Here is a 15,676-nt window from a genome sequence, read left to right on the forward strand (position 1 = left end):
TTTGAGACGAAGTCTTGCTCTGTTGCCCAGGCTGGAGTGCAATGGCACAATCTCGGCTCATCGCAACCTCCGCCTCCCAGGTTCAAGCGATTCTCCTGTCTCAGCTTCTTGAGTAGCTAGGATTACAGGCATGCGCCACCACGCCCGGCTAATTTTGTATTTTTAGTAGACACGAGGTTTCTCCACGTTGATCAGGCTGGTCTCCAACTTCTGATCTCAGGTGATCCACCCGCCTCGGCCTCACAAAGTGCTGGGATTACAGGCGTGAACCACCACGCCCGGCCAATTTTTATCTTTATTTATATTTTTTGAGACAAGGTCTTGCTCTGTTGTCCAGGCTAGAGAGTGGCACATCACAGCTCACTGCAGTCTCGAACTTCTGGGCATCCTCCCGACTCTCATGACTACACTCTTTAACTTTACATTATTTCTTTTTTTTTTTGGAAATCATATTTTGAATCCATTTCTATGTAATCTTGTACTAATATAATTCAGTGATTAAAAACATTTTATGGCCAGGCACAGTGACTCATGCCTGTAATCCCAACACTTTGAGAGGCTGAGGCAGGCAAACCATCTGAGGTCAGGAGTTCGAGACCAACCTGACCAACATGGAGAAACCCCATCTCTACTAAAAATACAAAATTAGCCGGGCTTGGTGGCACATGCCTGTAATCCCAGCTACTCAGGAGGCTGAGACAGGAGAATGGCTTGAACTCGGAAGATGGAGGTTGTGGTAAGCGAAGATCACAGCTCTGCACTCCAGCCTGGGCAACAACAGTGAAACTCCGTCTAAAAAAAAAATTTTTTTTTATTGATTCCCTCTTAAATATATTCTTCTGCAACAAAAATATATAAATTGAAATTGATTTTTTTAAATCTCCAGTGGCCATAAAGCTCAAATTGTTTTAAAAAATTGGACAGGTGCAGTAGCTCACACCTATAATCCTAGCACTTTGGGAGGCCGAGGCAGGCGAATCAGGAGGTCAGGGGTTTGAGACCAGCATGAACAACATGGTGAAACCCCATCTTTACTAAAAAATACAAAAATTAGCCAGGTGTGGTGGCACACATCTGTAGTCCCAGCTACTCGGGAGGCTTGAACCTGGGAGGTGGAGGTTGCAGTGAGCCGAGATTGCACCATTGCAATCTTTTCAAAAAAAGAAAAATTACTGTAACTAGTAGTATTTATCAAAACAACAGATATTACCAGTTTTTATATTAGTAAATAATGTTTTTTCTTTCTTTTTTGTTTTTTTGAGACAGAGTCTTGCTCTGTTGCCCAGGCTGGAGTGCAGTGGCATAATCCCGGCTCACTACAACCTCTGTCTCCCGGGTTCAAGTGATTCTCCTGCCTCAGCCTCACGAGTAGCTGGGACTACAGGCATGCGTTACCACACCAGGCTAATTTTTGTGTTTTTAGTGGAGACAGGGTTTCAGCGTGTTGTGCAGGATGGTTTGGATCTCTTGACTTCGTGATCCGCCCACCTCAGCCTCCCAAAGGGCTGGGATTACAGGCGTGAGCCACTGTGCCCAGCCCAATGTTTTCTTAAGAGGTAAAATTTTATTGGAAATTTGTCTCTTAAGGAGATAAAAGTGGGGAGGTTCTTAATGATTCCTTGATTAAAATAATTGTCCATGGCCAAGCACGGTGGCTAATGCCTGTAATCCCAGCACTTTGGAAGGCCAAGGCAAGAGGATCCCCTGAACCCAGAGGTTTGAGGCCAGCCTGCGCAACATAGTGAGACCCTGTTTCTACAAAAACAACAACAGCAACAACAACAACAAGAAATTAGCTGGGCATGGTGGCATGCACCTGTGGTCCCAGCTACTCAGGAAGCTAAGGTGAGAGGATCACTTGAGTCTGGAAGGTCAAGACTACAGTGAGCCACGTTTGTGCCACTGTGCATCAGCATGGGCAACAGAGTAAGACCCTGTCTCAAAAAAATTGGTTGGGCAAGGTGGCTCATGCCTGTAGCCCCAGAACACTGAGAGGCCGAGGTGGGTGGATCACGAGGTTAAGAGTTCGAGACCAGCCTGGCCAACATCGTGAAACCCCATCTCTACTAAAAATACAAAAATTAGCCGGGTGTGGTGGCACGTGCCTGTAATTCCAGCTACTTGAGAGGCTGAGGCAGGAGAATTGCTTGAGCCTGGGAGGCAGAGGTTGTAGTGAGACAAGATAGTGTCATTGCACTGCAGCCTGGGTGACAGTGTGAGACTCTGTCTAAAAAAAAAAAAAATTGTGTGCCAGGCGCAGTGGCTCACGCCTGTAATCCCAGCACTTTGAGAGGCCGAGGCAGGCAGATCACTTGAGGTCAAGAGTTTGAGACCATCCTGGCCAACATGGTGAAACCACGTCTCTACGAAAAATACAACAATTAGGTGGGCTTGGTGGCAGGCGCCTATAGTCCCAGCTCAGAAGGCTGAGGCACGAGAATCACTTGAACCCAGGAGGCGGAGGTTGCAGTGAGCTGAGATCATGCCACTGCACTGCAGCCTAAGCAATAGAGCAAGACTCAGTCTCATAAAAAAAAAAAAATTTGGAATTCTCCCTTTGATACCTTACACGTTTTTTTCACCCCAGAGTAATGCATCATTTGTCAGGATTAGGAAAGAGTAAGAGATAAACATTTTTTGATAAAGTGAGAAGAGGGCAATTGAGAAAATGAGATGGGAAAAGAAAATCAGGGCTGCAGATGTCCTCTGGGGTGCATCAAATTGAGGATCTAGAAATTGATTTATTTGAAACTAACCACTGCCCTGTACCCCTTGGAAAGTATTTACAGACCTACCCTAACCACTACTGGCAGCCCTGATGATCTCCATGTTTACTGTGTTTCTCCCAGCCACACCTGCCCAGAGGGAGAAACTGGGTCATGGTAGCAGTAACCAAGTAGTGCTCTTTGTTCCTTACCCCACCAGATTTACACAACCTATAACCCTCTCAGTGATCTTCTGAGTCCTTCTGGAGTCTCTAGGGTGGATTTCATATGCTCACTAATTGGTCTTCTTGGCCTTTTTGTGGTTTCTGCTCATTTCATTCATCTTCGATAGCCTGGCACAGTAGAACGGCTAGCCTCTTAGCTGCCAGAGCCAAACAGACTGTTCCATATGAGAAAACCAAACTCTGGACTCCTGGGGCTTTTCTGGTGTGGTGGTGACCTTCCAGAGGGAAATCTACCCCTACTCCTATCCAGTATTCTTCCCTGCCATGAGGGGATTTAGAAGGGAAAGCACTCCCTGCTGACAGTTCTTACAGGGGTTTGTGAAACAAATAATCCCATTTGGTCACCCTTTTGGTTGAGAAGTAGTGATAAATGCTCAAAGTGGTCTGAAGTGCCAGGTGCTATAAAAGAACAGAGAGGGGCCTCTCATCCAGGACCGCACTTTATATTTCAGCATTACCCACTATTTTTTCATACCCCATGACTCAAAAGATTCCCTCTCAAGCCTTTGCTCTTTGGTCTCCTTGATGAACTCACATTCACCCTTCAAATCTCAGTTCACTCCCTTCTTTCAGGATGTTCCCATTCCTCTAATGCCCTTGAGAGTTTTCTGCTATCTCCATTTTTTTACTACATTTTGGTTTATTTGCTCTTACTATATATTTGCTTGTTAGTCTTTGTATCCAGTCAGACTATGGACTCCCGAGGGTACTGGGACTCAGGAGACACCACCTTTAAGTATGACTGTAGGATACCAAAATATGCCACCCCAAAACATGCCTTTTTGGCATATTGATGATTTCCAGCTGGTTATTTTGAGAAATTGCAGACATAGCAGTAGCTTTGGAAAGTTACTCTTGCAAGAGAAATGTGCAGTTGACCCTTGAACAACATGGGTTTGAACTGCACAGGTCCACTTATGCTCAGATTTTTTCTTTTTTTTGAGATAGAGTCTCATTCTGTCACCCAGGCTGGAGTGCAGTGGTATGATCTTGGCTCACCGCAACCTCCGCCTCTTGGGTTCAAGCGATTCTCCTGCCTCAGCCTCCTGAGTAGCTGGGATTACAGGCATGCGCCACCATGCCCAGCTAATTTTGTATTTTTAGTAGAGACAGGGCTTCTCCATGTTGGTCAGGCTGCTCTTGAACTCCTGACCTCAGGTGATCCACCCACCTCAGCCTCCCAAAGTGCTGGGATTACAGGCATGCACCACGATGCCCAGCTAATTTTATATTTTCAGTAGATGTGGGGTTTTGCCATGTTGGCCAGGCTGGTCTTGAACTCCTGACCTCAGGTGATCTGCCCTTCTTGACTTCCCAAAGTGCTAGGATTACAGGTGTGAGCCATGACGCCCGGCCTAGAAATATTTTTTAAATTAAGAAAAAGTTGGGCTGGGCACAGTGGCTCACGCCTGTAATCCCAGCACTTTGGGATACCAAGGCAGGTGGATCATGAGGTCAGCAGATTGAGACCATCCTGGCTAACACGGTGAAACCCCTTCTCTACTAAAAAAGAAAAATACAAAAAATTAGCCGGGCATGGTGGCGGGCACCTGTAGTCCCAGCTACTTGGGAAGCTGAGGCAGGAGAATGGCGTGAACCCGGGAGGTGGAGCTTGCAGTAAGCCGAGATCATGCCACTGCACTCCAGCCTAGGCGACAGAGCAAGACTCCATCTCAAAAAAAAAAAAAAAGAAGAAGAAAAAGTTGAGTGTGTCATAAATGCATAAAATATATGTAGATACTAGTGTACTTTATTATTTACTGCCATAAAAGATACATAAATTCGTTACAAAAAGTTAAAATTTATCAGAGGCCAGGCACGGTGTCTCACACCTATAATCCTGGCACTTTGGGAGGCCAAGGCAGGTGGATCACCTGAGGTCAGGAGTTTGGGACCAGCCTGGACAACATGGTGAAACCCTAAAAATACAAAAAATTAGCCAGGCGTGGTGGCACACGCCTGTAATCCCAGCTACTTGGGAGGCTGAGGCAGGAGAATTGCTTGAACCCAGAAGGTAGAGATTGCAGTGAGTCGAGATCATGCCATTGTACTCCAGCCTGGGCGACAGAGCAAGACTATCTCAAAAAAAAAATTTTTTTAAATAAAAACTTACACATAAATACACTTAAAAACACTTGCATCATTCACAGTGGAAATAAATGCAAACAAACGTAAGGATGCAGTATTAAATCACAACTGCATACAATTAACTGTAGTAGGCTGGGCACAGTGCCTCACACCTATAATCCCAGCACTTTGGGAGGCTGACGTGGGCAGATCAATTGAGGTCAGGAGTTCGAGACCAGCCTGGCCAACATGATGAAACGCCCATCTCTACTAAAGATACAAAAAACAATGAGCCGGGCATGGTGGTGCACGCCTGTAATCCCAGTTACTCAGGAGGCTGAGGCAGGAGAATTGCTTGAATCCAGGAGGCGGAGGTTGCAGTGAGCCAAGATTGCAAACATTGCACTTCAGCCTGGGCAACAAGAGTGAAACTCTGTCTCAAAAAAAAAAAAAAAAAAAAAAGTGATCTCTTAGTTCTCACGTAGTTTTCATCATGTTTAGTTATACCATAAACCTTGAATAACATCTTGGGATCATATGAAGTGCCACTAGTGATGCTGGAAGTGCTCCCAAGAAGCACAGAATAGTTATGTCATTACAAGAAAAAGTTGAATTGCTTGATTTTTCCATATTTTGAGGCGTGCAGCTTGTAGTTGTCTGCCATTTCAAGATAAATGAATCCAGCATAAGAACCATTAAAAAAAAAAAAAAGGAAATTTGTGAACTGTCACTGCAGCTACACCAGCAGTCACGAAAACCTTGCACTTTTTGCAAACTACCTTTATATCTTGTACTGAAAATGCAACTTTTATATTGGTGCGGTAATGCTATAAGAAATACCTATATACTCTAATATGATTACAGAAAAAGCAAAGTCATTATATGACAACTTGAAGCAAAAAGAAGGTAAAATCTAAAGGGAGAGAATTTAATGCTAGCAAAGGATTGTTTGGTAATTTTAGAAAGAGGTTTGGGTTTAAAAATGTCAAGATAACAAGAGAATTAGCTTCTGTCAACTAAGAGGCAGCAGATGATTTTCCAGACGTTATGAAAATCATTGAGGAAAAGGGATATCTACCTGAATAGGTTTTTAATGCAGATGAAAGTGCTTGATTCTGGGGAAAAAATGACGCAAAAGACATTTATTAGTAAGGAAGAGAAGTGAGCACCAGGATTTAAGACAGGAAGTGATAGGCTATCTCTTCTGTTTGTACAAATGCAGTCAGGTTTAGATTAAGACTGCCCTTATCTGTAAAGCTGCTAACCCTCAAGCTTTGCAGGGAAAAGATAAATACCAGCTGCCAGTCTTTTAGTTGTGGAACAAGAAGGCCTGGATAATGAGAATCCTTTTTTCTGGATTGGTTCCACTGATGCTTTGTCCCTGAAGTCAGGAAGTACCTTGCCAGTAAGGGACTGCCTTTTAAAGTTCTTTTTTTTTTTTTTTTTTTTTGAGACGGAGTCTCGCTCTGTAGCCCAGGCTGGAGTGCAGTGGCCGGATCTCAGCTCACTGCAAGCTCCGCCTCCCGGGTTCATGCCATTCTCCGGCCTCAGCCTCCTGAGTAGCTGGGACTACAGGCGCCCGCCATCTCGCCCGGCTATTTTTTGTATTTCTTAGTAGAGACGGGGTTTCACTGTGTTCGCCAGGATGGTCTCGATCTCCTGACCTCGTGATCCGCCCATCTCGGCCTCCCAAAGTGCTGGGATTACAGGCTTGAGCCACCGCGCCTGGCCTTAAAGTTCTTTTGATACTGGACAATGCCCCTGGCCACCCAGAACCCCATGAGTTCAACACCGAAGGTGTCAGAGTGGTCTGTTGCCTCCAAATACTCTAATTCAGCCTCTAGATGTAGGGTTCATAAGGACCTTTAAGGCCCATTACATATGGAAAGGATTGTCAACAGTATGGAAGAAAACCCTGATAGAGAGGAACATCATGACAGTCTGGAAGTATTACACCATTGAAGACATCATCATTGTTATAGAAAAAGCTATGAAAGCCATCAAGTCCAAAACAATAAATTCCTGCTGGAGAAAACTGTGTCCAGATGTTGTGCATGACTTGTCAGGATATATGACAGAAGCAATCAAGGAAATAATGAAAGAGATTGTGGATGTGGCAAAAAAGGTGGGAGATAAAGGGTTTCAAGATACAGATCTTGGAGAAATTCAAAAGCTAATATACACCACACCTGAGGAATTAACAGAAGATGACTTGATGGAGATAAGTGCTTCCAAACCAGAACCAGATGAAGAGGAAGAAAATGTAGAAGCAATAGTTCCAGAAAACAAATTGACATTAGACAATCTGGCAGAAGGGTTCTGATTATTCAAGGCTGCTTTTGACTTCTTTTACAACATGAGCCCTTCTGTGATATGGACACTAAAACTAAAGAAGGATTGGTACCATATATGGAGGCTGGGAAGTCCCAAGATCAAGCTGCCAACAGATTTGGAGCCCAAAGAGGGCTGGTTCCTAATAAATGATGCTTTCTAAATGTGTCTCATAGCCTCCCTCCAGCCTCTTTTTTTTTTTTTTTTTTTTTTTTTGAGACGGAGTCTTGCTCTGACGCCCAGGCTGGAGTGCAGTGTCGCGATCTCAGCTCACTGCAACCTCTGCCTCCTATATTCAAGCGATTCTTTTGCCTCAGCCTCCTGAACACCTGGGACTACATGAGTGCGCCACCACGCCCAGTTAATTTTTAAATATTTTTCGTAGAGACGTGGTTTCACCATTTTGCCAGGCTGGTCTAGAATTCCTGACCCAAAGTGATCTGCCTGCCTCAGCCTCCCAAAGTGCTGGGATTACAGGCATGATCCACCACACCTGGCCCTCCAGTCTCTTTTACAGGGGCACTAATCCCATTCATGAGGGCTGTAGCCTTCTGACCTAATTGATTCCTAAAGTCCCCATCTCTTAATTGGTATCACATCAGGGCCTAAATTCCAACGGATGAATTTGCGGGGACATCAACATTCAGATCATAGCAGCACTTTTGTCTGTCTTGTTATCTTCTGCTGCATAAACAGAAGGGAGTAGTGCTCTTTAAATCAGCCCAAGCGCCTCTGGGTATCTTGAAGATAACCAGCTCTTTCCACAAGCCTTGGTGACTCTGGAGGTTCTCAGATCTGGAGGGTGCTGAGGAGGAGAGAGGTCAGAAGCCTCTGCGCATGAGTTATTGGACACAGCCAAGGTCAGAAGAATTCTTGATTTTTAAGTAGGTAGAGTATCTATCTCTGCTGGAGGGGAAAGGAGGGGCCTTCTGTGATTCTTCTGCCAGTTGAGATGAAAGAAACAGTCAATGGAGAACCAGCCTATTATCTGAGCTTAGCCCTCTCCAAACAATGCTCTTGTTGATACATTCTCAGCTCCTTTTCCAAGGGGAGGGAACAGCTGTAGGCTGATCTATGAAATCTTCTGGCCTGGAATTGGAAGGATCTGACCTGACTCTTCTGGGGGAGGCCATCGTATCTGGATTTTATCCAAGCAAGCCCCTGACTCAGATCTATACATTCTATTTTACTGCATTTGTGCACAGCAGTGCTGCTCAAAATGTAGTCAGTCCTCCACTGGCATCATTAAAATACCCAAATTCTTGGGCCCCACTGCAGACCTACTAAATAGGAATTCCTGGATAAGGCACAGGAAGCTGTGTTTTAACAAGCTCTCCAGGTGATTTTTATGTTATGCTAAACTACGAAAAGTACTGCTATGTGGGATTCTCTCTCACACACACACATACACATACACGCACACCACACAGCTACCTAAAACTCCTGCAGCTGCTAATGCCACTTGGTCATTTTCCTGTGGTTTTCCTCAGCGGGGCCCTGGGATTTGTTTTTCTCCACTGTGGACCTTGTTCATTTCCTGCTGCTTCCAAGAGGTTGGGAGAGGAAAGAGAGCAGGAATGAAGGCGGGAGGGGGAAGGGGTTAGCTAAGGCAGTGGAGCTTTCAAGAATGAAAAGGAAAAAGCTTAGTGACAGTGTTCCTTTGTGAAGAATTCAGCTTTATGTTGATGGAGCTGCAAGTCATTAGCAACCCAGGCATACGGCCTGAGTTGACCGGGTCATTCTCCAGGGCCAGATCGCCCTCTGCTGCCAACTGAAAAATAACACTCTGGGGCTCGAACTGCCAAGGAGAAGAGGAAGAGTCTCTGGAGCTAGGGTGGGAGAGAGAACGTGACCAAGGCCAAGAGATCACAAAGTCACCAGGCTGTAGAAGAATCTTGTTAAATTCCTGTGTGCAGGAAAGGAAGAAGTAGCCAAATGAGCGGGCGTTTCTAGGACTCGTTCAACAAACAGTAGGATTCACCCAAGATCTCCACTGGCTCCTGTGATCCTAGCTCCCAGCTTTCTATCGAGGCTCCAGCCATTATTCCTTTATTCCCTCAATTCTCACCTCACTCTGGAACATATAAAGGTGCTTCAAAATGGGAAGACAGGCTGGGCGTGGTGGCTCACGCCTTGTAACCCCCCAGCACTTTGGGGCCCAGGTGTGTGCCCACCTGAGGCCTGGATTCCAGATCAGCCTTGACTCACCACACATGACGAAACCCCTGTCACTCCCAAAATGCAAAAATTAGCCAAGCATGGTGGCGCATGCCTGTAATCCCAGCTTTCTGGGGGACTGAGGCAGGTGAATCACCTGAACCTGGGAGGCAGAGGTTGCAGTGAGCCAAGATCGAACCATTGTACTCCAGCCAGCCAGGAACTAAACTCCGGCTCCCCAGAAAAAAAAAAAAAAATAATAAAAATAAAATGGGAAGACAGTCACAAAAAAGAAAAAATGACAAAGTTTTGGTGTCGAGGTATTTAGGGGCAATTAGGCTTTTCAGAGGTTTTTTTGTTTTGTTTTGTTTTTTAATTTCCTTGTCTCAGACTCTCGTTATTTCTTTTGCCTCCATGAAAGCCCTATGTCTTTCAGTCTTTCTTCTCGTGCCAGGGAACTCTTATCCACAGCTGTGGAGTCAGCCCTTTTCAGCTCTTGCCCCACTTTATTGCAGTTGGGAATGACAGTTCATGTGGGTCACTGGTGAAGAGAGCAAAGATTTGTTCGCAGAATAAAAGCTCAGGCACAGCAGTTGCTCTGCCAGCCATGGGCAGTGACCCATTTCCTCCTTCTTCTTGCCTTTGTTCCTTCCCAGCTCAGACTATAGCTGGTCACTGAGGGTCTTCACCCCTCTACCACTCACCCTTCCGACTCCTGCTGGGGAGATAACTTCAGAGTCAGGGCTGGAAAATTACTTTAATTGTCTGTCCTGAGGGGCTGAGGTGGAGTAGGGGGAGGGGTGTAGGAGGTGGAGAATTAGGGGTGGAGATGAGAGTGCAGGTGGGCAGGAGATCAGTGCAGTAGCCAAATTCTTCAGAATGTTTTTGTGTCAGCCAGGCATGGTGGCTCACGCCTGTAATCGCAGCACTTTGGAACGCCAAGGCGGGTGGATTACCTGAGGTCAGGAATTCGAGACCAGCCTGACCAACATAGTGAAACCCCATCTTTACTAAAAATACAAAAAGTGGCCGGGCGCGGTGGCTCAAGCCTGTAATCCCAGCACTTTGGGAGGCCGAGGCGGGTGGATCACGAGGTCAGGAGATCGAGACTATCCTGGCTAACATGGTGAAACCCCGTCTCTACTAAAAATACAAAAAATTAGCCGGGCACGGTGGCGGGCGCCTGTAGTCCCAGCTACTTGGGAGGCTGAGGCGGGAGAATGGCGTGAACCCGGGAGGCGGAGCTTGCAGTGAGCCGAGATCACGCCACTGCACTCCAGCCTGGGAGACACAGTGAGACTCCGTCTCAAAAAAAAAAAATACAAAAAGTTAGCCGGACATGGTGGTGGGCGCCTGTAATCCCATCTACTTGGGAGGCTGAGGCAGGAGAATCGCCTGAACCCAGGAGGCGGAGGTTGCAGTGAGCTGAGATCCCACCACTGCGCTCCAGCCTGGGCTCGAGAGAGCGAGACTCTGTCTCAAAAAAAATCAAAATAAAAAAATAAAATAAATAGAATGTTTTCGTGTCATGAGACACTCTAGCCTCTCCCCCAAGCACCCTCATGTACAGGGTGAGTCCATCTAAGTGAGGCCAAGCCCTTTAACCAAAACAAACATCTTTAAATAAAAATTTATTTGCTTGGTTTTTGGTCTACATGGGACCAAATATCTGAATCTACCACATTTGGATAATTTTGTCAATATCACCCCAAATAGATGCTGGTTATCTGTTTTTATCACTATCTTGTGGTTATGGTACTTGAAGGACAATTTCATCACTCCTAAGTCTTCATCGTGAGCAAGGTTTTTTGCATCTGTGGAGCAACAGTGTGCCTGAGTTGACTATAATCATGGGCGCTTTTGTTGGCAAGAGGTGGGACTGGTCTCTGCACATACAGGCAGGTAGGGGGTTAAAGAGGAGAATGGTTACTAGAAGGCATGAATCACTACATAATTTGCAGGGCTAAGTGCAGAACGAAAATTCAGAATATCTTTTATTCAAAAATTATTAAGAATTTCAAGATGACAACAGGAGATCACTAAGCATGAAGCCCCTTCTAAGCCTGGGGACCTGTGTGATGGCATAGGTCACAGGCCTAAGAAGCCAGCTCTGGTAAAGGGTACCCTGGGGAAGGTATGGACTAACAGACTCAAAGAGCAGTGGTACATCCCCTCGTGTTTAGATTGTCCTCTATTTTAGTGTCATTCCCTTCTGTGATCCTCAAGACTTCTGTCAGGCTTTTTTTTTTTTTTTTTTTTTTTTCCCCCTGGCACCTACTTGTTGGTTTTAGGTATTCTTTGGGGAGTAAAGGGTAGAGCCTGTGTCCAGGCTTGTGAAAACACATCTGGGGAACGAAGCAGCAGCAGTCAGGGAGAAGCCAGTCCCTAGATGGCATCAGGTGACCTGAGAGCTATGGAGCAAGCGAGGGTGGCAAATGTACTTGGGGAAGAAACCTGCAAATGCCAGGGTCATATTGACTTTCTCCCAGTATTCCTGCCACAGACAAACAAGTAAAGGGAAGTCTAATAATAAGAATTAGCCTCTCAGGTCAGGTGCAGTGGCTCACGCCTGTAATCCTAGCACTCTGGGAGGCCCAGGAGGGCGGATTGTCTAAGCTCAGGAGTTTGAGACCAGTCTGGGCAACATGGCGAAACCCCGTCTCTACTAAAAATGCAAAATTTTAGTCGAGTGTAGTGGTGTGTGCCTGTAATCCCAGCTACTCAGGAGGCTGAGGCAGGAGAATCACTTGAACCCGGGAGGCAGAGGTTGCAGCGAGCCAAGATCGCGCCATTGCACTCCAGCCTGGGTGACAGAGCGAGACTGACTCAAAAAAAAAAAAAAATTGGCTTGTCATATTCCAGAGAAGATGACGGGAATCATTGAAATTTGTGTATTAAAGAAAATGTCAGGCCTGGCGCGGTGGCTCATGCCTGTAATCCCAGCACTTTGGGAGGCCAAGGCGGGCAGATTGCCTGAGGTTGGGAGTTCGAGACCAGTCTGACCAACACAGTGAAACCCTGTCTCTACTAAAAATACAAAATTAGCCGGAGTGGTTGCACATGCCTGTAATCCCAGCTACTAGGGAGGCTGAGGCAGGAGAATCGCTTGAACCTGGGAGGCAGAGTTTGCAGTGAGCTGAGATCGCACCACTGCACTCCATCCTGGGCAACAAGAGCAAAAACTCCATCTCAAAAAAAAAAAAGTCAGGCCGGGCGCGGTGGCTCAAGCCTGTAATCCCAGCACTTTGGGAGGCCGAGACGGGTGGATCACGAGGTCAGGAGATCGAGACCATCCTGGCTAACACGGAAACCCTCGCCTCTCTACTAAAAAATACAAAAATTAGGCCGGGCTGCAGGGCGGGCCTGTAGTCCCAGCTACCCGAGGCTGAGGGTGGAGAATGAAGTGCAAAACCCGAGGCGTGGAGCTTGCAGTGAGCTGAGATCCGCCACAGCACTCCAGCCTGCTGGTGATGAGCGACCTCGGCCTCAAAAAAAAAAAAAAAAAAAAAAAAAAAGAAATACAAAAACTAGGGGCCGGGCGAGGTGGCGGGAGCCTGTAGTCCCAGCTACTGGGGAGTAGCTGAGGCAGGAGAATGGCGCGGAACCTGGGAGGCGGAGCTTGCAGAAAAGAGTCGAGATTGCACCACCACACCCAGGACAGAGCAAGACTGCCTCAAAAAAAAAAAAAAAAAGAAAAGAAAAAAGAGAAAATGTAATAGGCACGGTGGCTCACTCTACTTCGTAATCCCAACACTTTGGGAGGCCTAGGTGGGTGTATCGCTGAGGTCAGGAGTTCGAGACCAGCCTGGCCAACACAGTGTAACCCTCTCTCTACTAGAAAAAAAAAAAAATACAAAAATTAGCCGGACGTGGTGGCTCATGCCTGTAATCCTAGCTACTCGGGAGGCTGAGGCAGGAGAATGGCTTGAACCTGGGAGGCAGAGGTTGCAGTGAGCCAAGATCACGCCACTGCACTCCATCCAGACTGGGAGAGAGAACAAGACTCTGTCTCAAAAAAAAAAAAAAAAAGAAAAGAAAAGAAAATGTAACCTGATTCTGTGGTCTCAGGCTGACGAAGTTTTGGAACACCTAGCTGTATAATCAGGTATAACTGGTATGATGTGCTCCACAGTGTGGGATATAAATATAGTCTCATGTTTTATTTTTCCATTAATCACTTGAGACCCCAACTGCATTTAGTGGCAAGAGGTCCAGTACCTCCCTGGAGACCTTCCTACCAACTCTCTGTATTGTTGAAGAACAAAGGCTTCTGCCTGTCTTATCAGGTCCTTGGGAGAGAGTGGAGGAGATGCTGTTCTGGTGTTAATTGAGGCTGAGAAAGCAGCACTGCTCACATTTTGCTTTATTTTCTTCTTCTCCTGGGCAAAATCAGTGCTATATTTGTGGTCAAATGAGCTAACGACAGCCTTCCTGACTTCTTTCTCAGAATTAGGAAACCCTAATTAGCATTTAGAACCTCATTTTCACAGACTTCAGTAGTGAAAACGTCAAGACCTAGGCAACACACCAGTGAAATTTCATAATATGGAGGATAAAATATATTTAAATATGTTTAAAATATGTATTTTTAAATGTGGTTAAAATGTTCATGAGTCAAAATAATTAAAATTAAGAATTGAATGTTGCTTCTTCTTCCTTCTAAGAGAGATGACAAAATTCTGTTTGGTGGGGAAATAAATCTCTATCTTATTCCCTGCTCCTCCCAGAAGCTATTGGGGGAGGCAAAAGAAAAAGAGAGCTCAAAGTGGTCCTGAGGGGTTGGATCTGGGGAAAATGCTCACAGGATAACAGGACACAGTCACAAAGCTAGCTCTGCAAAGAAGGCCTGGAGTTGAAAAGGGGGTAGAGAAGTCAATTGTTTATGTAACAGAACTGAGGGGAATTGAGTTTCTGGGGAGGCCAAGGGAAAAGCAAGAGGTGCCTGAAAATGGAATTAGCAAGGAGGCATTGGGAAAGAAATGATGGTCAGATTCACTTTTGCGTGTTTATGTCTCTACAACATAAACCACCTCCGTCTCCAGGGTCTGATATACACACTAATGCCTTTGGCTAATAACTAATAAAAATAAAACTAATGAAACAAGTAGTTATGTAACATTTGTGTGTACCATACTGTCCTATGTATTTTACATATATGAACTTAATTCAGTTGTGTAACATTTGTGTGTACCATACTGTTCTATGTATTTTACATACATGAACTTAATTCTCATAATCTTATGAAATTGGTACTGTTATTATTCCATTTTCATGGATGAAGAAAATGAGGCACAGAGAGGTCGAGTAATTTGCTAATATTTTGAAACCTCACTAGATATTAACATACTTTATTTAAATACCAATAATCCAATAGGTTATAAACCATTCATGAGAATGTAAATTACTACAACCTCTATGGAAAACAGTATGGAGATTTCTCAAAAAACTAAAAATATAACTACCATTCTATCCAGCAATCCCACTACTGGCTATCTACCCAAGGGAAAATAAATCATTATATCAAAAGGACACCGGCACTCATATGATTATCTCAACTATTCACAATAGCAAAGATATGGAATCAACCTAAGTATCCATCAACCATAATTGGATCAAGAAAATGTGGTATATGGGCCGGGCGCAGTGGCTCACGCCTGTAATCCCAGCACTTTGGGAGGCCGAGGCAGGCAGATCACAAGGTCAGGAGATCGAGACCACAGTGAAAATCCGTCTCTACTAAAAATACAAAAAATTAGCCGGGCGTGGGGGCGGGCGCCTGTAGTCCCAGCTACTCGGGAGAGGCTGAGGCAGGAGAATGGCGAACCCGGGAGGCGGAGCTTTCAGTGAGCTGAGTCCGCCACTGCACTCCAGCCTACATAGGAGGAGACTCGCCTCAAAAACAAACAAACAAAAGTGCTCTGCCGCCGCGTGCTCAGGCCTGTAATCCCAGCACTTTTGGGAGGCCGAGACGGGTGGGATCACCAGGTCAGGAGATCGAGACCATCCTGGTTGGAACACGGTGAAACCCGCCTCTACTAAAAAATACAAAAACTAGCCGGGTGAGGTGACGGTGCCTGTAGTCCCAGCTACTCAGGGAGGCTGAGAGGCAGAGAATGGCGAACCCGGGAGGTGGAGCTTGCAGTGAGCTGAGATCCGGCCACTGCACTCCAG

The sequence above is a fragment of the Papio anubis genome, chromosome 1 (assembly GCF_008728515.1).
Source record: "Papio anubis isolate 15944 chromosome 1, Panubis1.0, whole genome shotgun sequence".
Taxonomy (NCBI): domain Eukaryota; kingdom Metazoa; phylum Chordata; class Mammalia; order Primates; family Cercopithecidae; genus Papio; species Papio anubis.